Source organism: Mus musculus, chromosome 7, assembly GCF_000001635.26.
Source record: "Mus musculus strain C57BL/6J chromosome 7, GRCm38.p6 C57BL/6J".
NCBI classification, from domain to species: Eukaryota; Metazoa; Chordata; class Mammalia; order Rodentia; family Muridae; genus Mus; species Mus musculus.
In genome coordinates, this window is record NC_000073.6 from 136,675,448 (window position 1) to 136,702,237 (window position 26,790).

Here is a 26,790-nt window from a genome sequence, read left to right on the forward strand (position 1 = left end):
CAAGAGAGAGACAAACTCCACCAGCAAATGACAAAGAACCTTCAACACGTCATTGCAACCCTGGAAGTCCCTTACATGTGGATGTGAGAAAATGGATACAGCCACGTGACATTTCTCATCATTCTTTTCCTGTTTAACTACACTATAGTCAGAGACTTCCAAAGTCCTGTCGGCCTAGTATATAAACACTAATTGCTTCCCCAATTGCCCTGCACAGCTCTTGAGAAGGAAGAGGTTTTTCTTTTCTTTCTCTCTCTCTTTTTTTTTAAACCTTCTTACAAAATATATGCACAATTTGTTTTTCAATGAATGCCTAATAAGGCCACCTCTTAAGTCTAGATATGTTTTTTTAAAAAATCACCCTTTTCACAGCTGATAAAATACAAATTAATCCTTAGAGGACTTAATATGTATGTATTTATGACTTCAAATCTGAATGTGTCGTGGCAATTAATATGGCTTCCATTAGCCTGTGAGAAGTCCGTAATTTTACCTTCAAGAGTGTGTTCAAGTGTGTCTGTGTGTGTGTGTGTGTGTGTGTGTGTGTGTGTGTGTGTGTGTGTGTGTGTACACTTCCAAATGTGATACCAGAGGCAGAGGCGTGACTTCGTGCCCTCTGCGGCACCGCAATGACCACAGCTCCTCTGTACTTAGTCTCATTCTGGCTTCTAGAATCAATTTGGGCTCCAAACGCTGTAAACTGCAGTGTCTTCAGGGCACAGAATAATGTTTACATGCGACTGCAAGTTCATTCAGTTTATTATGAGAAATGAAAACATTTTAAAAATTAAAGAAACGTTGCTCTTTGTGCTCACGGCTCATTGTGTTAGTTTAACCCCACACTTAACCTCCCTAGTTCACTTTATAAACTCCCATTCAAGTCTCGCATGCATGCAGGCTTAACCCTTGGTGGCCCGGCACCTTTTAAGGCCTGCTAAGTAAAAGGGGGACTTTGAGAACAGCTGCCCAGGTGGGCTGCAGAGCAGTGTGAGAGTGCTCCTCAGCTCTTACTCCAGGTTTCCAGACTTCCTAGAAAGCCATTCTTGCCTGGGTTTACCTCCATTTATTCCGCCTGTGTGGTTTAGCTTTCCCAATGGAGGCAAGGCATTTATTTGAAGCCATTGTACTTGAGCCACACTGAAGTTTTAATATTTTCACCCTCACTTCCCACTGTTCATTCTGAGCACTTTCAAAATAAGTCCTACATTCCTTCCATCTTAGACCCAAAAGTTTAGTTTAAAACAGAAAAGGTCATTTTATTCTCTGCTTCAGAAAGAAATCTCTCTAATTGTGATGGCACTTATTCCTTCAGAGCCTGGCAAAGGGCGGGTTTTATTCCCATGTTTTAATGGTAGAAGTCTGATTCTGTCCTTTGCATATCTACTAGCAAAAGTCTATATAATTTCCTGTAATGGTCTGGGTTTGTTTACAATTTCGGCAGTCGTGTTTATTTAGGAAAAAAAAAAAAAAAACGCCTCTGTGGAGTTAAAGAGAGCATCCCTCTTTGCTCCGAGAATTATGTCACCTCTTCCGTCCCATTTCAGCCCATGGAGTTCTTTTGACAGACAGCAAGAACAAATCTGCATAAGGAAAAGTAAGTGACAGCTGGGGTCAGGCTCTCTCTGTTTAATGACACTGCCAGTTACACATTTTGAATTGTTTAAATATGAGGCTACAGCTTCCACGATCATCATTCCGCTGGATCCACTTTTCATACCCAACAGCCAGGAAACTGACACGTAATTACACACTTGCTGATGGTATCGCGGTGCCGATAATTAAAACTGCCACCCGAGGATTGCGATTGCTGGTCTACAGCTGGGATGTTGTCAGGAAGCAGCGACTCCGGCAGCTCGTACCACCATCTCCTTACAGGTGGACCCGGGTCCCCCGCACTGGAGGAGCCGGCCAGTGACTGCACACATTCGCCACGTCTGGCACAAATGAAGAAAATCTATTAACAGTCCAATAAGTGAAATACAAATGCTGACCCCAGGGTTAAACTGTCTGCTTGCATGCAGGAGTTTGACCCATCAGAAATTGCCCCCCTCTCTTTGCCAAAGGTACGGTGATGGTCAAATGAATGCTTCCTGCCTCTGCGCAGTTTCAAGTTCTCACAACCGGATCAGGGAAGGTGTAGCTGAGCCCACTACCTGCTTGACTTCATGCTTGTATCCAATAAAGAAATACAGAAGTCTCAGTGAGAAGAAGAAGGGGGAAAAAAACACATTTAAGCCTTTACAAATTCATTAACAAAATGGACTTGCTTTTTGGAAGAAGTCAAGGTAGGGACATTCCGATCTCTCAGCATTCACCACACTTTTCCCCAGTGGGAGGATGTGCTGGTGGCAGAATAACTGGTGACTTGTGACACCCCAGCTTCTCCTTCAACCATGCAAGGACTCAGAGCAGGCAGAAGTGTGACGGGATGCAAAAATAATCTAAATAGGGCAAGCAGGCAGGGAATGCAAAAGCGGCAGGAGCCGTCCGTGGTGAGTGAGAGTAAGCTGTGGGTTTGTGGGTGCTAAACATTAGAATATTAGAAAGGAAGCAACTGGCAAGGCTAAAGCTGCCACAGACAACTGACGACCCAAATTTTAATGGGCCCCGACATGTGACAGAGGAGGCATTGCAGAGAATGAACTATATGTTTCCAATTCGAAGCTGAGCAATGTAGACACTGCATTCAGCTCACATTTATGACTATATGGGGATACCTACCCTTCATGAGCTATACTCCTTTCCAGAACCGCCTCCCTACATGGTTGAAAGTGAAGGTCAGACTTCCACCCCCAGCAACGGCTGGCACAGAGTAGCTCTTCCACCGCAGCATCTGGTCTGACCGGCCTGCATCATAGATGTTCCTGGTCCCCTCTGTGAACAATCCCATGTGGGTTTGGTGGAACAGTGGGGTTTGATGTTGCAAAGTGGAAGTGACAGACCTCCAGGAACAAGATGGTCACCTACCCAGTGTGTTTCCATAACTAAATTCATTTTCTTTGACCCTCAATATACCTGATTGGGAATTCCAGAATGACAACTCCAGAATGACAAATTAGGTAGCTGGCCAACTTCATCCCAAGAGTATTGGGCCGGGTGGGTGATAGAGAATGCTGTGCAGGCTGTCAATGCTTTCCTCTCAACTCATTAGACTATAGAGCATCTGAATATCACTGCAAGAAGAAATTACTATGTAATGAGAAATAAATGTTCAGAGGAAACTGGAGTTTTTAGGGGACATTTGCTCTTGGGACTGGGGAATTGGTGATGTCCATCCCTCCCCATGGATAACTGGTAGACACAGTTGAACAGAGCTAGCATTCTCTGCTTTGTGCCTGGCAGACTACAAAGACACCTCAGAACTTGTGGGTGGTACAGGCTTAGCACACCAGGATTGAAGCATAGTGAGAAACATGTAAGAAACCGTCCCGGGATTGTGAGATCCATCTTTTACTAAAGCCTATGAGCAGGTGGCCTGAGCAGTTACTGGGGCCTCTAACATAGTCCAATAGTCACAAGATGTAACTCCTGACCCATCCTCTGTAATCCCGGGTTAGGGCTTTCTGATTTAGAGTTTTAAAGAGATGAGAAAAGGAAGTGTCCAAAGGCAGATACGGTTTAGCTTAAGCTATCGTCAAGCCATGTGGAGGTTGGCATAATTTTCTACTCAGTGCCCTCCTGGCTGGTACAATTGTGACAAGGGTTCCATTCAAAAGCAAGTCCAAGTTTCAACAACAGAATTGAGATGTGTTATTTTCATTAACCAAATTTCTCGGCTCTTTGTACCAGACTTTGAATTGGGAGGATTCTATGCTCTGAAAAGCTGAGTCTTAAGCAATCAAAAAGCTCAGGCGGGCCCCAGTGCCCACAGTTAAGTCATTCTCTAGATGCGGCTGGGCAGAAATGGCACATGTGACTGCACATTTGTGAATTTTATGGGCTTTTTTCTCTCCGAATCTGGCAGTCAAAGTAGCCATCCAGCCAAACAGAAGATCTGCGGGGAAAAGAGGTGCATGTGTCTAAGCACAGGAAGTCGGAATAAAGCCATTAATATCTGTGTGAGATGCACTGTGGGATCGTTGGCTTTAGCGGACACCAGAGCTCTGACGCTGCCTGAGTCCCATGGAATGAGCAAGCCCCGAAGCCTTCAGAGGAGCACAGTGCCCCAGGGTGCCAGCCCAACTGTCTGCTGCCTGGGTTAGTGCTGCTGCCCCAAAGACTCCTGTGAGAAAAATTAAACAAACAAACGCTTCAACAAGCCACCAGTCTCTGCCTGAAGGCAGCAGTGAGTAAAGGCGACACTAAGGCTCTCACACTTTGGTCATACCTGGTCGAAAGCAGATGGCAAAGTCAGGACTTGGCAGGGGCAGGTGTAAGGTGAGGGGGCTTCAGATGTGGAAACACCTGAGCTCTGTCCCTGGAAAGAGGCATCTCTTCTAAAATGAACTGGGAATGTGTCTCGAGCCTGAGTCAGGTGTGACTGTCTGCCTTGCTTCTTGGGACCTGGCAGTTCTCTTCAAAACACTCTGAGCCACTTGACCTTCCAACCAGGCGAGATGGGGCTGGACGCACAAAGGAGGGCATATGGGAAAGCCCAGAAGTGAGAAGGAAAAATTCTCAAGCACATGGCCATTCCCACCAGGTCTATTGAAGAGAAACAAGGCTGGCAAAGAAAAGAGATAAAACACGTTTCTTCTCCCTTGAGTTGTGCCTGCCACATATTGTGGTCACAGAGGTCTCCCCGTTACCATTTGGAGGACATGGGTAGTAGGATAACATGAGCTAATTTGGGGCCTTGTGTCTTAGAGTTGGGGGTCTCCACTTGCCTTATCCTTTGCCTCCCTTCAAGAAAGCTCTGTAAAAGAACACAAACATGGGGTCCACATTGAGCCACAGAACATTTATATATGAGAGGCCTAGGTAGGAGGAAGACAAGATCCTGGAAGTTCAAGGTTAGTTTGGCAATAAAGCAAGAGCCTATGTCTGAAACAAAACAACTCGCTTCTGGGAGGGGCTTTGTTCTTCCATGTTTATTGACCCTCTGGTGTGGGAATAACTTGCTGTAACCATCTCAAATACACTCACATCATAGTCTTCAGGTAAAATGTTCCCTCAAATCCCATATTTTTTTATCCATTTCACTTACAGATGACTACAGCTCAAATATTTTCTAGGGAGGTGCCACATAGAAGAAAGGCAAGGATGGATACGATGTGCCCAAGGTAGACAGAAGGAAGAGCCACTGTCCAGGGCCTTCTGCTAAATTCCAGCCATTGGGTTATCCTTGCAGGGATGGGGGTGTCTAGGGGCCTATAAAGCCACTATTGTGAACCTCCTGATTGGAAGTAGGCAGCCTCCATAGCTCACATCCACACAGACAAGGATGAGTCCCTGTTGCTGTCTGTCCACTGCCAGAATCCAATCTTTCTGGCCAAACACAGACTGTGTCTAGTCACAAATGGTCACAGTCCAGTGGACAATGATGATAGGAAGGCTGCATGAACAGCAGCAAGTACATGAAGTTCTAGGTAATAAGAGCCATGTTGCTCAACACTGATTGACCCTGGTGGTCTCTTTGGACCACCAGGTCCCTGCATTCTAGCTTCTCAAGCGGGACCTCCCTCACTATAGGTGTCATCGAAGAAATACATGGCCAAGAGATCCTGCAGCCTGCAGCACACATAGCCTGAACCACAAGGAAGAAAACAAAACTGTGCCAGTGGGCTCCGTCTGCTTCTCTGAAACGAATGTTTCCAACACAGAAGTCACACATGCTTCTGTAGATGGTGACACTGAGCACTTCGCACCAGTTCACCCACCTCTCACATCTGACTATTTCCAGGTAGGGCATACTTGGCATCTGTTCCCTTGCACCCTGCATCTTCCCTCCTCCCTAGTCTGCCTCTGAGCCACTGCTAAGAGAAAATGGTACCTCCCTCCTTTGCCACAGTCAGCTGTTTCTTCTCACATGGGCAGTCTCTGTTCAGGTCCAAGAAGGACACACACGAACTTCAAATAACTCATTTTGAGGGCACCTCATTCTCACCTTGAGAGGCTGAGAGGACAGACCATCAACTCCAGAAAATATTTGTAAATGATATGTGTGCAAATGTACACCCCCGGATCTGTAAGGAACTTCTGGAACTCAACAGCAAGAAAAGATACATCTCAGATTTTACAAATTAGCAAGATCTTGAACTAACTCTTCAGCAAAGATGGTTTATGGAGAGTAAATCAACATATGCTTAGATAATCCATATCCTTGGCTGCTGGAGGAGCACAGATTAAAACTGCCCAGGATCTACCAGGAAGGAAGAAACGGGAAACAATGACATAGGAAGGAGAATGAGAATGACGCCGTGGAGGCTTTCCCATAGCTGTAGGAAAAGGCAAACTAGTGGATTCACTGCAGAAGACATGGTAGGGATTCCTACAAAGATAAATGCACAAACCATCTGACCCAGCAGCCTCCCCCCACCCCTCACCTATAGCCACAACAGTGGGTTCCATGTCTGTGACATTCTAGAAGAGGCACAGTTGTGGGGACAGAGCAGGTCAGTGCTGGTTGGAGTGGAGTGCTAGAGAGGACTTAGCACAGGAGGGCAGGTTGTATTTATATCAATCGTGGTGTCGTTAGTGGTTACCTGATTCTAAGCATTTGTCGAAACTCTACAACTGCGTTTTGCTGTAGGTTCCTTTGAGAATAAGTAAACACAATCTTTAAAAGACCACAGCTTAAGTGGCTTTCAGATTTCTCATGCCCAGAAAGGTTTAGGCAACCTTGGAAAACTGGAGAGCTCCATAGACACACACTGCATTTAATAGTGAGGTGTTGTTAGTAACATCCACTTCCCATCAGTCCTCTGCCTTCTCAGTCCCCTGCCTACCCAGCACATTCTGAGCCCATCAATTTGCTTCTGTTTAGAGAACGTATAGTTTCCTAACGACAAAGGCATATATCCTCTATAGAAAAATGTTTAACAGAGGTAGATATAAATAGCACCAGCCATAATATTATTCTCTATAATGATTTCCTATTTTTAAACATTCCTTCTTTCTTTCAATAACTGAAGTTATTCTCCTAACATGAATAAAATGTTAACTACCTCTTGGCACCATAGAAACTATCTGTAAAATGAACATGACCATGATCAACAGTGGAACTATATTTGAAAAGATAAAACTTTAAAAAGACGCAATGCCAGTAATGATAAAACTAACGAACCTCCTTAAACCCTGGGCTGAGCAGCTGCTCTTCAGAGCAGAGTCTCCTGCTGTTAAAGTGCTTACCATACAAGCGTGGAGGACCCAAGTGTGATCCTCAACATCCACATAAAATGTGGCAACTCACTCCTGTGATCCCAGTGTTGTGAAGGAGGCTCCCTGGAGCTGGCTGGACAGCCCATCTAGCTGAATCAATGAACTCCAGGTTCACTGAGAGCCCTTCTCTCAAAACTGAACTAAGAAAAAAAACCCCTAAGGCTGGCCTTTGGTCCTCATGTGTATGCACATGAATGTGCATTGCACACACACACACACACACACACACACACACACACACACACACACACACATGTACACATGCACAAACAAGCACTCACACAAAATAGAAATATTGAGTCGCCTTGATGCCACCTGACCTGTTAGTCTACTCTTAACCAACATTTTTCCTAAGTGATTTGGGGAGCAGGAACCACCTCCAGGATGTGTCCTGAATGAAAGATGTGTCCAAATTAAAGAGGTGATGACATCTTGCTCTCTTAGACACTCAGCATTCCTGTGGGATGAAGAACACTCAGAAATTTTTTATCAAGTTCTTTTTTAAAAATCTATCTTTGTAATGGTCAAAATATTTCCAATGAGTTCCCCAGATAAGTCCACAATGTCTCATCTAAGCAGAAAAGAATCATATTGTGCTAATGTGGCCATGAATAGCCTCACTTTCAGTCCCTACCTCTTCTATTCTACAAGTGGAATACTGATGCCAGCTTAGGCTCACTTCTAGAGACGGATGTAGGTTGTTCTAATGAGCTGCTATGTCTGCAAGATATGCTAATTTGCAAAGCCACTGTAAGCATGCATGCAATCACCTGGTTTGTAGATTTCATCCAGAAAGGTCTCAAAAACCAAACAGACTGGGTGCTTTCTCAAGCAATTGCCAAGAGGCTTCAGCTAAATGGCAGTTTACAATTAGTGTACACACACACACACACACACACACACACACACACACACACAAACAATTGCATGAGCTATCATCATCTCATAGTTGGAAAGCTCCTCTCTCCAGCCCTTGCCACTGACAGTGGGGTTTCCTGTGCACCCCACAGAGTAGGCATCAGTTCTGAGCCTGGATGGAATACAGAGCTGAAAGCAACCTGCTACTAGTGGAAAGTGGGCTCCATTTAGTCACATTTCAAATGCCAATTGCCATGAAACCATCAGTAAGACATGGTCATTACAAATATATATGACTAATAGATATATTTTCCATGCTAAAATCAATTTTCACACCATCGGTAGTAAGCAGTAAGGCTTATGGTATCACAGTAGAATAGATGTGCTTTCAGAGTGACCCCGGAGCAATAGCAGGAGGCTGAGAACATAGTTCAGTTGACAGATGACTTGGGAGGCCCCGGATTCAAGTCTCAGTAGCTCCACGCATTCATAACTATATCCAAAACACAAGCTTGTAATTCCTGGACATGGGAGGTAGATGCTGGAGGACAAGCTTCAAGGTAAGGTTCTACCCTCAAACAAGCAACCAAACAACCATAGAATAATACTCAGAATGGACCAAGGCTACAGACAATCAAAGGATGATATCAAGAGAAACAAACCTCAACAAATCACCATGATCTTCAGAGAAGAATTTGCTGAGCTGTGATCCCATGACTGTGCCCATTTCCATACTGTTTTAATATTCTTTGGCCCCTGAATTCTTTTCTGAGTATTACGTGATAGCTAGATGGCTAGATGGAGGGAGGGTAGATGTGCGGATGGATGGACGGATGGATGGATGGATGGATGGATGGATGGATGGATGAATGGATGGACCTGTGGATGGTGAATGGATGGGTAGATGGGCAGATGGGCAGATGGGTAATGGATGTAGGGGTGAATGGTGGATGAAAAGTTGGTGGTAGATGGATGGATATAGATGGATGATGAATGGTGGGTTTATGGTTAGCAGAGCCAGGATGCCAGCCTACTCTGCAATGGTGTGCATGAAGTTCTTAGGATTTGCACACTGCATTACAGTGGACTATAGGCAGTGTATAAGCTGCAGTCCTTACTGAGACTAACTAGCCTGTTTTCTTAGGTGAAAGTGAGCATAGCAGCCTTACATCTTGCAAATTAAAAAAACAAAAACAAAAACCCTGCAATGATGAAAGGAGAGGACATGTGCAACTGGGTGGTCATTTTTCCCAGGAAAAACTAGACGATATCTGATTTGTCTAGTGCTTCTGTTAGGCTTCTCTGGCTTTACAGTGCTACAGCACACTAGAAAAGCTCCGTGTGCAAGCAGCCAAAGAGCTCAGCTGTGGCTGATCTAAACCCTGGAAGCTGCTAGAACGCTAAGGATGCCCATGTATAAGTGAGTGTACGCATGTCTGCAGGTTCCTGTTTATGCATGTGTGTGCAGGTATGTACAAATATACACTTGTGTACATGTGTGTATTCTGCATGTGCTCTTGTGACTTTATGTACTTGTGTGTGCGGAATTGTGTGCACATATGTATGCCCCTATGCACGTGCACATATGTGAACAGGCTCATGCATGTTTCTTCTGTTGAGCTACTATTAGCGTTAGATAATCAAGCAGGAATTTTGAAGCCAAAAACAAAAGTGATAACACTCAAAGCTGTGCCAAGGATGTTCTACTCCCAACTACAGACATGTATGCCGAAACTCATATGAATACCAGAACCCTTATCCAGTCTCACCCACACAGTCCTTTGGTGGTTTTAGAGATGAATAAGCATCCAGAGATGAGATGAGATGAGATGAGATGAGATGAGATGAGATGAGATGAGATGAGATGAGATGAGATGAGATGAGATGAACTGATCTTCCTAGTCCTCCCAGCAAAGGTGCTGGGTCCTGTCTAGGCTGAGTGAGGATAGCTTTCCTCCATCAACCTCTCCTCCCAGCAGGTACAACAGCTGAGAAACCAAGCACTAAGCACTCCTGAACACAGATCCAAGACCCACACATTTACTCACCACTGCATCCAGCCCAGATGTGAACAGGCACCCTTCCAGGTGTTAGAGCCAGCATAGAGACCCAGCTACAAGTCAGCTTCTCTGTGCCTGCACCCAAATGCTCCCTTCCTACTGCAGCTGAAATAAAGAACACAAAACAGCCGAAACTAGCATCTTTATTAGTTCCAAGTTTGTGAGCTGGAAATTAGATGTGAGCCTCTCAGAGCTGATGATGTAATGTCCACACGGTTGACTTCCTTGAGGCTATAGGAAAGAAGCTGTCTCTGCGATTGTCACAAGCTTTCCTTGGCATATGACCGCATCTTTCACCTCTACACCCAGCAATGGGCAGTAGAGTCTTCTCCTGTCATATTCTTCTGACTGCTCTTCTGTTCCCCTTTAGCCTTGAAGGACTTGGTGACGATGCCATCAGAATGATCCAGGGCACTGTCCCTGCCAAAAGAACCGAGGAGTGATGGCCTTAAATCCATCTGCTTAATTCCTTACTGCAACCAACCTTCCTCCTCCATTGAGGAAGAAGCCATTACCCAGTAAAAGCACTTTAGTGATTGCCTCTCTGTGTACTCAAAGACACAGCATAGCTCCAATGGACAATTGGAAGCAAGCCTCAAGCAGAAGCAACCTGTGGGTTGGATGAATTACTGATAGTGACTTGAAGAGCTCCCCCCTAAGTTTACGAAATGCTACTCAGGAGCACTGAGGGCCATGTGGAGCTAAATGAAAGTGCATGGGAACCAAGCAGAGTGCTATCCTTGAGTCTAACCCAACATGCCCAAAGTCTACCATTGACTCTTCAAAGAGTCCCCAATACATATGAAATCAAGTTTCTGAAAACACATTGGCTGAGAGGTATACAAGACTGTCAACATCAAAATACATCCAGGGGGGTGACTGAATTCAAAACGTAAAACAGTTCTTTAAGGGGACTAAGGAGATGGCTGGGTTGGTAATGGGCTGGCCTTAGAAGCATGAAGAGCTCCATTTGCTCCCGGAACCCTTGTGAGGAGCCAGCTGTACTAACCAGCCACTTTCAATCCAGATGCTGGGGACGCAGAAACAGGTAGGTCCCTGGGTCTTCTACTCTAATCAGTCCACTCCAGGTCAGTGAAAGGATTAGGGGTGGGAGATGGGTGAGAGGAACAAGAAGGGGAGAAGAGAGGGAAGGGAGAAGAGGGGGAAGGGAGGGATGAAACCCAAGGTTTAGCCTTGCCTTCATACACATGCATGTACTCCTCAGGTGAAGAGAAACCAAAACACACAGTGGTGATGCTTAAAGAAGCCAGCACTAAACCAGAAAGACAGTGCACAGCCTCGTGTGTCTTGCCATGTTTTGGAATGCCAACCTTAGACTATGATTCCATGTAAGAAGTAACTGGTGGCCTGATCTTTATTCCTTGTTTTTTCCTAGAGAAAGAAAGGAAAAGTGGTAAGTAATCTTCAAACAACAGACACAGAAGGTCTGCTCATCCACAAAGTAGAGGAAAGTGGAAATGAGAAATAAAAGATCAAAGAAAATTAGTGAGGTTTATTATTATTTATCATCTCCCTTACTAGTTTATTATGAATTAGAAGAATATCATATTCAACAGTGAATAAGAAAAAAAAGTTATATCTTAAAGTATGTATCTGAAAGCACTCCTGAAAGGGAAAAATAGATACCTGAATGCATGTAACTTTAGAAGAAAAAAATTCAAACAATAAAAACAATCTGCAGGAAGAAGGGCTAGGTAGGATGGGGCGAGGGAAGGGGCCAGCCTTACTTTATGCTGATGAGGACATTTCATCAAAGCACTACAACTACTAGGAATATGCCGGTTGTAGGAGCTTGTTGGCTATGAAATTACTATTCAAGAAGTCCTGTTTCCACAGAAACAGAGAGACCAAAAACATCATTGCCACAAACAGCAGCAAGAATCCAGGTGAGACTCTCAGGTGTAAACTTAGCCAGGAGGAAGCCAGGAAGAGGCTCAGTCAAGATGGCTGGGAGGAAATAAACAAATAGAACACAGTGTGGACACTGAACACTTAAAGGTTTTCCCAAATTAATGCGTTAGAAAAAAAATCACAATTCCTTCAGAACTTTCAAGCATCATTCTAAAACAGCCGTATACAAGGATTCTATTCAAGACATATGGCAAATTGGAACTATTTTGAGCCATTTGAGCTACTATATACAATGAGGTTAAATTCATGAGACAATACAAAATTCAATTTTTGTAGCATGATAATAACTTAAAAATCATTTTCTTGGGGACAAAAAGGCAGTAAGATTCTGACATAGGAATAATTAAGTAAATATACAGAAAATAATAGAACCCAGAAATAATAAAACAGGGATTTCCATGTTGCATAGAACCATTCCAAGCAGTGAAGGGGAAAGAGGCCATAGGGTGTCAGGGCAGCCAGCCAGCACTGAGTCACTGCCTCTGCTTCACACCAGAATTAACTTCACTTGGGCCAAACACTTGGGCTTTTGAAATGGAATTATAATGGTTCCTAAAGAACCATGAGTTTCTTAAACTGGAAATGCCTAAAATGGTTATAATTGTCCCCTTTTCTCCTTCAAAAGCTAAACAGATAAAACAAGGAAGCAACTGATGATGCCAGCTAACATAACATGTGGAAAACTCTGTGAGGGTGGGCCAAGTTCTAGACCCTACACAAGTCAAGGCGCAAAGATCTGGAGGTCTCCTAAAGGCACTGATGGCAGGTTAAGGGGATGTTTTAGAGGCTGTGGGGGTGGGGTGTCTGACACGTGTTTGTCCATGGGTTTGGCAGACCCAAAGGTAAAATGCCTAAGGAGATGAACGAGCTGTCAAGAGAGGTAATTCAATAAAGATGCAGAAGTACTACAAGAGCATGAATGCAAATGGCGGGGCAAAACCAGCCACTGGTAACTATCGTCCCTGGCCAAAGCTGTGGGACATCTGGTCCTGCAAAGAGACCCTTGGACTGTTCCAGCGACCACATAGGGTCAGCTGCGAACACTGCTTTAAATTTTCTACCACAAGACTTAGTTTTTCACAAGTACTTCCTTACTATACAAACATGCTCTTCCCCTTCTTTTCCCTCCCTCCCTCATTCCCTCCCTTCCCCCCACCCCTCCCTGTCTCTCTCTGGTTCACACACACAGCTTACTCTAGCACTCACACTTCACAGTGTCATCCTCTCAACAGCCAACAGCCACATGACAGATGTTTCTTTGGTGACAATGCCGCAGATGCAGAAACCAAAAAGGAAGGAGAGTCCCGTGGCAACTGAGCAAGCCGAACACACTGCTTGCCCTAAAACCCAAGTTCCTAAGTACTAGCTTTCAAACCTCTTCACTTTTTATTGTGTGTGTATGATGTAGGGGTGGAGTACACTGTGCCGCAGCACAATACAGGACAATTGGTGACATTGATTCTCTTCCTCCACCTTTATGTGGGTTCTTGGGCTCTGACTTGGCTCATCACGCTTGTGTGGCTTTGTCTGCTGAGCTCTCTTGCCAGACCTGGAGCTGCTTTTTCTTACCTGCCTATTTTTATAAGAATGGGAACTGAAAATAACTCAATATCACTATATTCACGTTAAGTATATCAGTCTTGAGTGCTAAAAAACGTTATTTACCGATGGGTGGAGTTCACAGGGAGACATGAAAACTAACTAAATAAATAGATAAAAAGCAACAATCTAAGAAATGTTAGTCAAAAAGGAAGAGCAGGGGCTAGTGTGGTATGTATGTGACGTTTCCTCTCTCGTGCAAGACTGCAGCGGGAGGCAGCAGCCAGCACTGGACACCTCTAGGGACCAGAGCTTTGCCCCTGGTAATCAGATGGATGGGGACTCGCGGGAGAGGCGGTAACTTTTTATCTAACATGTTGTTCTGTGTTCTTTGCTTCTTTTCTAATGAGAAGTTCTGATTTAAAAAAAAAAAAGCTAATTTTGAAATAAAGAATAAACATTTCCTGGATACTTCCTCAGGATATGAGTCTGTTCCAAGAGGTACACACCCAGATCAGAAGGGTTGGCCTCAGCCAGACAATACGATTTCTAGAAAGAAAGGAAAAAGGTGACTTCAAGATGGTCTGTTTCCTCATAAACAAGGCGCAGGCTGCCTGCACCTCTTCTGTGAATTGCTGCTGGCTTTTCCCCCCTTGGCTATTATACAGAGAAAGACTTAGGAAATCCTGCCCCGCCAAGGCTACAGTGCAGAGAGCCATCCTATTTTTATAGGACTTCTATCTGATGGCTCACGTTCAGCACAAACACACCCCATCGTTCAGGAGACAGGCGACCCCCCCCATTTCTGTACACAGCAGAAGTGTTCCCTGTTTCCTGCTTTCGTGGCCCCCATCACTGGGAAAAAGTTCTGAGTCCAGTGTCATCTACTAACCTCCTCTCTATGGGGACCTCTTGAAGCTGAAAAGGAAAGGGGGACAAAAAAATGCCAAGAGCTGCTGGAGCGGGGGCGGGGGCAGGGGTGGGGGCTGTGTCCACATACTACACCACCGCAAAGCTTTAGAGATTTTGAAAAGAATGATGTTAGAAATTCTACAACCAGGAAGGGCAGATAGTGGACTCCTAGCTCCCAAAACAACCACAGTGGAGGATTTTTTTTTTTTAAAGAAATTAGCATTTCATCGCACTGGGCTAGCGAGAGCACTACTTTAACATGCTGATAAATACCAACTGCCTAGTCATTTGCCTGTTTGCGAGTTTTCTATGACAGATAATTAACGAACAAAACCCACTTCAGTTAGGGAAGATCTACAGCTCTTATCAGAGGACTGGAGGTGTGTTCTTCTTAACCGCACACAGGCGTGGAGATTACATTTCAAGGACAGATTTATTCTGGGCTATTGTCCCGTTATCCACCAGAGGCTTGTGTGATGCAGGAAATCTGATCGGAATAAAGCACGGGGGCATATTTCAGAAAACCAATAATTGAGCTAACATTGAGCTCCTCGAGGTGCCCAAAGAAAACCCGGTGCCTCCCCCTCCCCCTCCCCTTCCCGCTCCCCCTCCCTCTCCTCCTTATCCTGCACTCTCTTAATCATGGCCCTGTTACCTGCAGCCGGGGTGCCCATCAGGGGCACAAGTGGGCAGAAGTCTTTGAGATTTATGGTAATTTGAAACCCAAAGCACTTCATGGGACCCCAAATCAAAACAATATTTTATATATAAGCCCCAGCAAGATTCCAAAGCTTGCCTCTCCTAACCCTGGGCTAGATCCAGCAGGCTGTGTTTTTGTCTTTTTTTTTTTTTTTTTTTTTTATTCCGTTAGAAGGCAGTTAAGTCAAACAATAGAAAACTGAATAAAACTCACTATATTTAAATTCTGTTTACTTCTTTAACCTTTGATTTCCCTCCATAAGAGGCACCTTTTCCAAGAACAAGCCCCAAATAGAGTCATTGCCTAATGACTAACGGCCGGTCCCCAAATCCTTGTGGAATAAACAGAATCTGTAACAAGATTCCTTTAACCATTTTTATTCTGTTCGTATTTGCACTGATTTTATAAGGGACGGACGAGCTGGCTCTCTCCCATCATCACAAACCCTGCATCCTGGGATGAAAGACCATTTAGGGCCCAAGTCTTAAACAAACTCCCCACTCAGCAGTATAATGAATGCTATGTATTGTTTCTTTTTATTGTGGCTGGCTTTATCGGTTCGATCAAGAAGCTGGGTGTTTGGTCCTCATTTTTAAGCAGAGGAGGGATCTGCTTCCCAATGTGAAACATGGCATCAAACAAGATTGCACGGGAGCCAGGGAAGTGAGTGCATGGGGCCTTGATGCTCATAGTCCCTTTTATCATGAAATGGTCGCACACCAGCTCCTCTCCGGAGACTGCCTGGAAGTATTTTCTTTACAGCCATGGGCCTCTGTCTAAGAGGCTGAGAAACAAATATGTGGTGTTACTGAAGGGTTGCATTAAGAAGAACAAAACCATATGGCACTACCTGAGACTCTGGTTGTGTGTAGCGGATGTTGCAGGCAAAGCTGGAAGAGTCTGGTAAGCAACCTGTGAACAAGGACAGGTTGCTTCCATCTGACCCACCAGCCTGTCTCCTGCGAAAAGATGTCCCACCTGTCCCTGATGCCTCCACCAGTGTTATGACCTGGGACAACCAGCGACTGCACAGAGCAGCTCCTCCTGGATCCGCTTAGTAGAGGGAAGACAGTGGCTTTAGTTTTACCCATTATAGCTGTCCAGCCCCATTCAAAGACAGAAACTGCTCAGCAGAAATCAAACCCAAGCAGTTTCTTACCATTACAACCTACAAAGGTGGATAGACTAGGAGACAATGTGGCTTGAATTTGGGTCATAAGACCAGAAAATATTGTCATATGTACTTGGAATTCCTGCACTGGTTGTCTGTTCCTGCCCTGCCAACCATTTGCAAAGGGAGAAAAGCTGCCTTTTAGTACAATAAGAATGGCTTTGTTCCTGTTGAGACGGGAATAAAGGCATAGTAATAACAGATAGCGTGTTTTCCACCCAATGTCAACAGGAATGGAGTCAATAGTCTGAAACAATAGAGTCTATAATGTCTCCCTGGTTCACTTTGCAAAGTGGAAACTGAAAAGAGGTGAGACATTTCTAAATGCAAAGAAGACACAGGGTTTCAAGATAGGATCAACCAGCACTGAGGACTGGAAGCAGAAGACACACCTGGTCCCTAACAATCACACTCCTTCATTTCTATGGATCAAACACTTAAACAGTAGAAAATAAGCACATTAGCCCAACCTCCCTGTTTTGTCATGAAATGGTTACTCACTAGACATAGTATTCTGAGTTCTCAGACACAGCAACATATAGCCATTTTCAAACATGAAACAAATCGAGAGTGATTGGCAAGCATGGTAAGGGGACACCTGTCCTATGATCTCACCACCTTGGAGGCAGAATCAAGATGATCATAAGTTCAAAACCATCCTCAAACATAGCACACATCAATTACCAAACCTGCCTGAACTCCATGGAGAGTCTGTCTCAAAAATAAATATGTGGAAAATAAAAACCACAGAGCTATTATCATCAATGTAGTATGGCCACATGCACAGAAACTCTCAGGATTAATATGGATATTTAACAGTCAGATCAAGTTATCTATAGGAAGAAAACTGGTAACTTACAGATATCACTGGAGAAGATAACGCTCGTAAGAAACAAGATGCAAAATTCAGACAAGACATATTAAATTCACAGTAAGAAGACTACAAATACTTTCTGAGTGGGACTAAAATTTTATAGGCTAGCGCCATGAGAGACTAGGTGCAGAGACAAGGAACTGTTTCCCAGCCAATGGAAAGGACGAGTGTCATCCATAGGCACAGCTTAGCACCTGACAGCCACTCTAAAATTTATGTTCTAAAGAAAGAACTAAGAACAGCTACAAAGTTGTTGGGAGACAAAGAACAATGGAGGGAAGCTTTCGCTGTCACAAAGACTCTCATTTAACTAATGGCTTTTCCATTTTAAAGGGCGACTCAGAGACCACAGGAAAGGAATGAGTATACAAACAGCCACGTTTAATAAATAGCATGAGGAAATATGCACATTCGTTAAATAAATCTGTCTCAGGATATTGGCATATGGTATAACCAAATAAATTCCAGATGGATAAAGGTAACCAAGCAAGTATATACTAAACAAATATGGAAGTTTAAAAAAAAAAAAAAAACTTAAGACTTTAGGTTTTACATTTCCAAGCTATAAATTCCACAAGAGGGAATGAGGTCTGTCGTTTTCATACCCATAGATTTGTAAAATTAATGAATGAATGAAAACATGAATGTGCCAAACTAGAAGAAAAATCGCTGAGAAGATGTGAATGGACTCGATGACTTGTGTCTTCAGATAAGATAGGCAAATGAATCTGGAGGAGACAGAGAATAACATGGTTAAAGATTAATAGTCTTAATACACAGGGATTTTACGAGTCAATAAGAAAAAGACAATCTGAAAAAAGCAGAGAAAGTAGAGAACATTTCAGTGCAGTTAGGGGAAAGTCTGAGAATGCACTGACAAGAGACTTGGATGAGGACAGCCCTGTGGTTCCAGGACTGAGTGGTAGGTGACAGAGATCCACCCCAGCCTTCCTTCCCAGGTGCTGGTATTTTTGCTAGCAGCTCAGAACTGAGAGACATTGACCTAATCTGCTACTCACACTAGATACTGTCATCTAGTGCTTTTGAGGGAGACAGATTTCTGGGCACTTTGTCGAGCGAGCTGAACTTGGTAAAGTTTTCTTTATACACAAGCTGGTGTCAGCTAGGCTCTCCGGAGCCAAAGCAACTGAACTAGCTACTGCTCCCATGGCTTCAGCAAAAGAGCTGATACTTGCAATTCAAGAAAGGATGGTTTTATCTTGGCTCACAGTTCAAGGGTCCAGTCTGTCATGGTGGGGAAAGCATGGTGGCTAGAAAGTGAGATGGCAGGTCACATGGATCTATAGTCATCAGGCAGAGTGAAAGGGACACTGGTATTTAGCTTGATGTCTCCTTTTTATACATTCTGGGACCTGAGCCCATAAAGGGTACTGCCCACACAGTAAGGGTAGGTTGTCCCACCCTAATTCACTCTTATCTAGAAAAGTTCTCACCAACGTGCCTAGAAGGTGTTTGTTTGTTTGCTTGGTTTGGTTTGGATTTTTATGGTCTACCACTGACATCATGCAGTCAATTTTATGGCAAGAGTGGCCAGAAAACTATTGTCACTTATAATTCCATAGCCCCTGCATCTCTCTCTCCAACCTAATTTTTCAAAACCCCAATAACTCCTTCCTGAATAGAGTTTGCCTTTGCTATCAGGTGCAAGGAGGGGAAATGAAACTGCATAAATAGGATAGAGGGAAATCTTAAACATATGTAAATAAATAAGAATGCAAAAACACTTAGTACTTTCCTTTAAAAGAAAATATAATGAAATGAAATAGAAAACAGCAGAGGCAAAGGTGTTTTAAAGTGTGTGTGTGTGTGTGTGTGTACTCAAGAATTTCTGATTATCTAAAGGAACAAGTATTGTTTATTCAAGATGAGGACAGAATGCTCAGATTGCTGTGCTGATTAAACTATTGACTGAATATGAGTCTCTCATTCCTCTTCAAATCCTGTTGAAATGACATAGATTTTTTTTTAAATCCTGGCAGTTTGGAAAAAAACAAAAAAACAAAAAAAAAAACACACCAATAGATCCAAACATAAGAAGAATCCAGTGTAATGCAGAACACATGGAAATTGACCAATGGTAAATTCTAAGAAGCTAGAATTTAGGTAAGTTGAAGGAGAAGGGAGGAGAAGAGGAGAAGGGGTAGGCCTTGGCTCACCATAACTAAGAGGTGATGTGAGGAAAGCCAGCAGACATCCTGAACAGATTACCTAGCAGGACCTGGTAGAAAAGACACCTGGGGCTGCATGGAAAAGGGGAGTCCCAGCCTTTCCAAGCATCTGCCAAGACCCTAGGTGAGTGAGGGGTCTATCCTTGATCTCTCAGCCCCTGCACATCTCTGACCACTGCACACCCAGGCCACAGCCTGGAAAGCAGAGTTAACAGAGTAGAAAGTATAGCTCTCCTGAGTGGTATATCTGCTAAGGAGATTCTCACAATCAGGACCTCAGGCTAAAGAGGCTGGGAGATGCTTCAGGGAACTTGTGCTGCCCTGCGAATGAGTCCCTTAGATGCCAAGCTTCTCAGACCACTGCTCACACAAAGGCTCCTGTGGCTGAGCCCTTAATCCCACCCATGCCTAGCATCACAGAAGTTTGTCTCAAATCAGAATCTCCATTCACTGTCACGACAACATGCAGCAAGCCTGTCCCTTTGACTACTTGCTCAGCTCTGAAGCGAGTGACTGTGATTCTCCCTGTATAGAAAGAAAACAGCATAAAAGAGAGAGCTATGGGGGGGGGGGTGCAGTGAGGATGGGCAGAGAAAACGCTAGAAATAAGTAGAATTATGGGACTCAGAAATATTACAGGAGACCTCTGAATCATTTTAATTTTAAGCAGACTCTAATATAATGTCCAGTATGAAAAAAAAACCTAAGCAATAAAAATACAAAGCTAAATAACAAGCAAGGATAATGGAAAACAGAGTGTTCCAAAAACTCTAAAAGATCAAAGGTGAAACTCATGAGTGAACTTTTGAAACCGCACAAGACTCCATCACCTACCTAGTAAAGAACATTTCAGAACATCTTGAGTTTTGTCACATTGAAAGAGCTTATCATGTTCTGTACAAGAAAAGAATAATCAAAGACTTATAGAAAAAGGAGAAAGAAGAAGAGGATGATGAAAAGGAGGAACTGGAAGGGAAAGATAAGAAGGGGAGGGGTGGGAGAAGGAGAAGGGAGGAGGGGGAAAGAATGAGGAAGGGAGGAGGAGGACATAAATTTGAGAGAACGATTATAGGAGGTAAGTCTAGCAGTGTCAGAGTGAGAAAAGGTGAGAGTGTGTATGATCTAAACACATTGTATTTGTGTATGGAATTGCCAAAGAATACATTTTAAAGTTTTTATAAATGAAAAACAAGGGAGGTGGCAACAAATCTCCATCATCCGTCTGAAGTGCTGACGAGAAAGTCCAGTTAGGTTTCAGGAACAGGGCTCAGGGAACCAAGCAACACTTAGGGACCAAGCAAAAGTGTATCTCACTCACATTCAGATGTGAGACACGTGAAAAGCAAAATGAACATCCTTGCAGACATTCAGGATGTACACCAGCCTTTCAAAGATCAGCTTTTGTGACTCTGAAAATGAATCTGATAAAGAAAAAGACGATGAGTATAAGAAATAATATTGAGAGAAATACCCCCAGGATGTGACTTTAAAAGATGGAATTGTTGTGATAACAGAGTCATAGTTGGAGTTATTTTTTTAAGATACAGATATACAGATACTAATATATAACTAAAGTGAGTATTATACCAGTGAGATAAGAAGGATGGAGGAATAGAGATTGAGTATGAATACCATGTGTTTTTAAGGAAAGACAGAACTGAAGGCTAGGCCAAAATCAAGAGAAAAGGGATATCTAAGATGAGAAAGTATATTTTGTAAAAAGTAAAAACTCTTTTGCTAAAACTACAAGTCTTGCATATTGAGAAATACATTATATGTTTAGTAATAAATTTATACTATCAAGTATATAAAACCAAGGAAAACAGAAAACAATAACGTATATTATAGAATATAGAAAATGTATAATACAGAGTATGTTTTTTAAAAACACGTAATGCAGGAGAAAATTGTTCACAGCCATGAAGTGTCATCCAGGGGTGCTCTGGAAACTACACGAGGAGCAAACAACAAGGCAGAACATGAGGAGGTCAATTTGAGTCCAGTGGGAAGGTGTAGAATACTTTGTCTACACACGTGGGGATGTTGTGAATCCTTGATACAATTGTGAAATATTTATTTCAAAGCATTCCCATGTTTCCATGCATAAAGAAAACTCCAGAGACCCCTCCCACAAATATAGAAAGCACAGCACATCTGAGCCCACACTAGAAAACTAGCAACAAACCACCAAAGGCTGGCCCCAAAATGTCAACCTACTCAAAAAATGTGGGACAGAACCTCTAAATAAGTTATGAATGCAAGAGAAAATAAAAACCAAAATTAAAAATGCTTAATAATAAAAGCATTGCATGTGAAAACCCCGTGAGCATGGGTAACGCTGTCCTCTGAGGGACAGGGAGAACTTTGAATGGATTTCCAGAACATAAGAGGAATAGTCTCAAGAAGTTAGAAAAGATAATTTAAAATCCATCAAGTAAACATGAAGAAGTCATTCTGTCAAAAACAGAGGCTAGCCTGTCTGAGATGCCATCCTCAGGTCCGTAGAGCAATCCATCCCCTGAAAACAGTGAAAGAAATGGATAACTTTATCATTCGATGTAGAGAAAGTTAATCCGATTGATAAGCACCAGTTAGTGCAAAATCCAACCGAGAGATTCACCAAGGCAGGCCAAGTGCTGATACACTAAAAGGACCTGGACCCCAAGAGGTCTGAGAGTTTGAGAATCTCTGAGATGATGAAGAACAGAAATCAGAGGCCAAGAGCCGCCCTTGTTATCACCAACACGGTGGTGTCACTGGAAGCTCGGTGTACCATGCATGCACATACAAGCACAGTCCTGTGGTCCAGCCCTTCTGCTCTTCGAGGAACTTGCTCACTGCAACACCAGGAAACGGAGCTGAAATCTGTGCCACGCACGTTTTATTTTCCATGTCCCAAAAGTCACGTGGTCCATGTGCCTTCCAACAGGAGAAAGAACTTGAAATGTTTACAGAAAGGGGCTGCTTGGCCTCAGAAATGAATCAAGGACAGCCATGTTCAGTATGGCACATGAACACCTCTGAAGAAACAAGGGTAAAATGAAGTATGCCATCTGACTCTAAATCCAAAGCTAAAGTGGCAAAACTGGGGCAGGGAAAATAGAGAGACTTGTTGAAGGGCACAGTCAGGCCAAGAGAATGATCAGCCCAGAGGTCAGAAAGGAGCTGCCAGTGGAGACAGGCTTAGGAAACACTGGTTCCTGAAACCTCTAGGTGGTTGCTCATCACAGGCTAAGAGCTATGCACATGATTTCCCCCACTTTGCTGTATGGAATGTCCACAGTACAAAGAGAGGGGGGAGTTAAGATGTAATTGAGAAAATAAAAAGTATGTCAACACTCAAAGAGAATCTGAACAACAGAAACAAAAGCATCCACAGAAAAGACCCACAAAATAGCCAGAATGTTTTACGTATTTTCCAAGAATAGATGTGAGACAAAGAGCCATGGAAATAGCTGCTTCATAATGCCAATTCTCGGAGACAACACAATGGGCAATTTTGGACTGATGAATTCATATTTTAAACTTCTTTAAAGGGTTTAAACTTTTCCAAGTAATTTGTTGGTGATTTAAAACATACTGGATGTTCCACAACAGGCTGAGGGAATAAAAGCAGAGACCTGGAACACCAGTGTCTGCAGAAGAAATGGGAAAGCCAAATTATATGGCACCTGTGCCAATGTTTCCACCACATCCTCAGCTGAGACATCTCTTTTCTATGTAACTGCTCTGATCAAGGATGTGGGAGTGCTCCTCTCAATCAAGGATGTGGGAGTGCTCCTCTCAATCAAGGATGTGGGAGTGCTCCTCTCAATCAAGGATGTGGGAGTGCTCCTCTCAATCAAGGATGCAGGAGTGCTCCTTCTCTCTGCAGCATCATACACCTTCAGGAACTTCTTGGCATTCCTCGTGGTCTTTTCTGACTTTTGGGGTCCCGTGTTTAATTTGTGTATTTTAATGTGTGGTGATGTAAGGACAGAAGCTTTTCTTCTGAGCTTTGGTTTAACTGAATCCCATAGATTCTTATATATTAACTTTTCCATAAAAGTTAATGGAGAAAAAAGCTATTTTGTTTTGTGAGTGTGTGCATGTAGGTAGGCACGTATGGTGTGTGTGTGTGGGGGGGGAGGAGACAGGAAGAGGGAAAGAGGGAGGGAGGGAGGGAGGGAGGGAGGGAGGGAGGGAGGGAGGGAGGGAGGGAGGAAAGAAAGGGAGGGAGGGAGGGAGGGAGGGAGGGAGGAAGGAAGGAAGGAAGGAAGGAAGGAAGGAAGGAAGGAAGGAAGGAAGGAAGGAAGGAAGGAAGGGAGTGAGCGAGCATATAGGTTGCTAGTCAACGCTCTCCTCAGCTGCTCTCCACTGCCTTTTTTGACCCAGATTCTCTAGCTGGCCAGGTGGCCCCAGGGATTCTCTTATTCTCTTCTCTGATTCCCCAGCACAAGGATTGCAGGCACGCAGTGCCTTTCTTGACTTCAAAAAAAAACCCACAAAAGCAAAAACACATGGGTGCTGGTGCTTCAAACCCAGTCCTCATGCTTGTGTGGCAAGCACCTAACTACTGAGACACTTCCCCAGTCTTAAAATCTTGCAATTTTATGTCTCATGTCTGATCAGGGGCTGTTTAATGCTGGCTTTGTTCTTCCAGGTAGAGAAGCCTGTTTATTTTGTTCTCATCCATTTTGTCCTTCTCCAGTTTTATAGCTTTCTATCAACAAGGGTGACCTGCATTATACTTTTTAATTTATTGAGGTGATTTTTTTTTTGCTTGATATATGGACACTTTGGGGAAATTCACGCATGGGTAGACAGTACTTCCCATCAGAATTTGAGGTCCATGAGAAAGCCAGTTTTGTTTGCTACATTGTCAGGTCTTCTGAGAGATGAGTGGGCAAGGGTAGCTCCAGCCATTGGTTACTTGCTCTTCAGCCTTTTTAGATCCATGAGGGTAAAGAAACCCTTCCTGCACGCCTGATCTCTTCTACTTCAGCGTGTCTGCCTATCTTCTGTTAGTCCAGAGTGTAGATGTTAACAACTTTTATATCCTCACCATGAATTCTGGTCCTGACTGGCTTGAGTGCCTACCACCCTACCTATGGAAAGGAAGGCTGGCTGTGCCTGCTTTCTTTCTCATTCTATTTGCATTTCTCCCCAGCATCATGTCACCTTCTTCTCCTGCTCTACACCAGAAATACCTCTTGGCTATAGAATTGAGTTGTGATTGGCTTATCTACACATCAGTCATCTTTCTCTAGGTCATTGAGTTGAAGTTTTTGTTTTTTTTTTTGCTATGATAACGTGCCAGTTCCACACTGCAAAGTCATGCAATGTGACAGACACGTGACATTTGCATGCATGGAGGTGACTAGACGTGTATGCAATTGTTACAGATGCACACAGACAAAGGCTTCCATCACAGGATTCTTTTTTATTTTCCTGTTTTTTTCTTTTAAATTCTGTTATTTTGGAAATCTTTGAGATTTACTCTAATGTTTCCTTAATATTGTGGTATAGTAGGTCTCTTTCATGGGACTATTCAGTCACACCAACCTAGGTTTGGCCAGAGAATCAGGATTTAGGATAACCAATTAGAAACCAAAACGGTATCTCTTAGGCTGGTACATGCTTGGGACACAGAAAAAAAAAATCAAGTTGTTTTCTGAGTGGCTAAATTTGTTTGAGGGTGAGAAAATGTTTCTGTGTTCCATTTATGGACATGGGCTACAACCTCACTCCCTTCCTGTCTCTCCCCCCTTCCCCTCCATGGAATCATCAGCTACCAATATTACTCTTTCTCCCTCCCCTCCATGGAATCATCAGCTACCAGTACTCTTTGTCTTTGTGCTCAGTGGCTCATGGTGTTCACTTCCTCTTGAGGGACAACTAGTTTCTCCTCGCTTTTCTCTTTTTTTCTGGCATTTTTTCTCAGTGACTTCTCCAACACCTTGTGTTGTTGCTTTCCTGATGGTTTTGTGATTTAAGGTAAACCTCCCAACAGCTGCCCAGGAGAGTCTCCCAGGAGCCCTTGCCCTGGAGTTCTGGCGTGCTCTCATGATTTATACACGGCCTTTACACGGAAGGAAAGCTGGGCTGCTCTAGCAACCTCAGCTGAGTTTTCTTTTCTTGAGAGTCTTTAAAATAGTGCTTTTCTTTCCTTTTCTTTCTTTTTCTTTTTTTTTCCTTTCCTTTCCTTCCCTTTTCTTTTCTTCTCTTTCTTCTTCTCTCTCTCTTTCTTTCTTTCTTCCTTTCTCTCTCTTTTTCTCTTTCTTCCTTTCTTTCTTTCCTTCTTTCTTTCTTCCTTCCTTTCTTTCTTTCTTTCTTTCTTTCTTTCTTTCTATCTTTCTTTCTTTCTTTCTTTCTTTTGTATAAAATACTTTCCCAGAACAGGGGTGTTAGTCTCCCTTGCTTTCCTTATAAGTTACTGGGGTAGTTTGCCTAGGCTTTCAAAGGATGTTTTTCTTATCTTTGAAGTCCAATGCTTTTAATAGGCCACATCTAGGGGTTTTCCACTCTGGGTCAATTTGTTCATCTGCAGAGTGACCTTTCCAATGTGTAAAGGCTCCCTTTATCTCAGGACATTTTATTAAATCTTAATTCACATTTTGTTTTGTTCTCCGGGCTTCTGTCTTTGAAGGTTCCCGTTAAGTGTATTTTGGATCTCCTTTGTCCAGCTCCTTTATTTATCATTTCCTTTTGATTTCTTTTTTGATTTCCATCAGGTTTCCTTCACTTCTTCCCCCCTGTCCTCCCCTCTGTTCCCTCTCCGAGTCTTTTAAAGATATACCCATTCCCACATTTCCTGCAATTAAGTCTTTGTGTCTGAAAGTTTTCTTTCTTCCTTCTAAATCCTACGTGAGATCTTCCTTTATCATCCCTTCCTGCTTTGTTCTTCTGCTTCGTCCTCAGATCTAATAATTCTGTTCTTTTCTGCTCTTTCAAAGTGCTAGTCGTTATCTTAATTAAGTTTAGCTAACTCTGAATAGTGCATTCAGACTTGTGCCCATGGTCCTATCTTCACTACATGCCACAGTCATTTCGTGGCTCTTGTAAAAGAGTTAAGTCATGTCTCTTTGAGGTTGTCCGTGTTTTAATGGCTTGACCAGCCTGTTGGGAACAGATTGTTCCAAATCCAGTTCAAGCAGGCAGCCAGCAGGTCACTGAGCCAGCATCCTGCCTTGGTTCCTCTTGTCACCAGCATGGAAATCATGATGTCCATCCGAGTTTCTTCTCTCACATCAAAG

General features: G+C 43.3%; 2 long non-coding RNA genes across 3 annotated transcripts in view; both read right to left on the reverse strand.

Annotated features, from left to right (window-relative positions):
- Gm6249 (predicted gene 6249) overlaps window positions 1-26,790 on the reverse strand; it is a 42,650-nt gene that overhangs the window by 7,493 nt on the left and 8,367 nt on the right. The window contains exon 5 of the long non-coding RNA NR_046021.1: window positions 10,227-10,343. This is a non-coding gene — a long non-coding RNA (predicted gene 6249). The remainder of the gene's footprint in view (window positions 1-10,226; window positions 10,344-26,790) is intronic.
- Window positions 1,644-4,997, reverse strand: Gm29978. Of its 2 annotated transcripts, none has more exons than XR_378583.2 (3): window positions 4,328-4,997; window positions 3,016-3,173; window positions 1,644-2,874 (listed from the first exon to the last, which is right to left on the reverse strand). It is a non-coding gene; the product is annotated as a predicted gene, 29978 (long non-coding RNA). The 2 variants fall into 2 exon arrangements; XR_378584.2 differs by having other exon boundaries at window positions 1,644-1,934; window positions 2,722-3,173.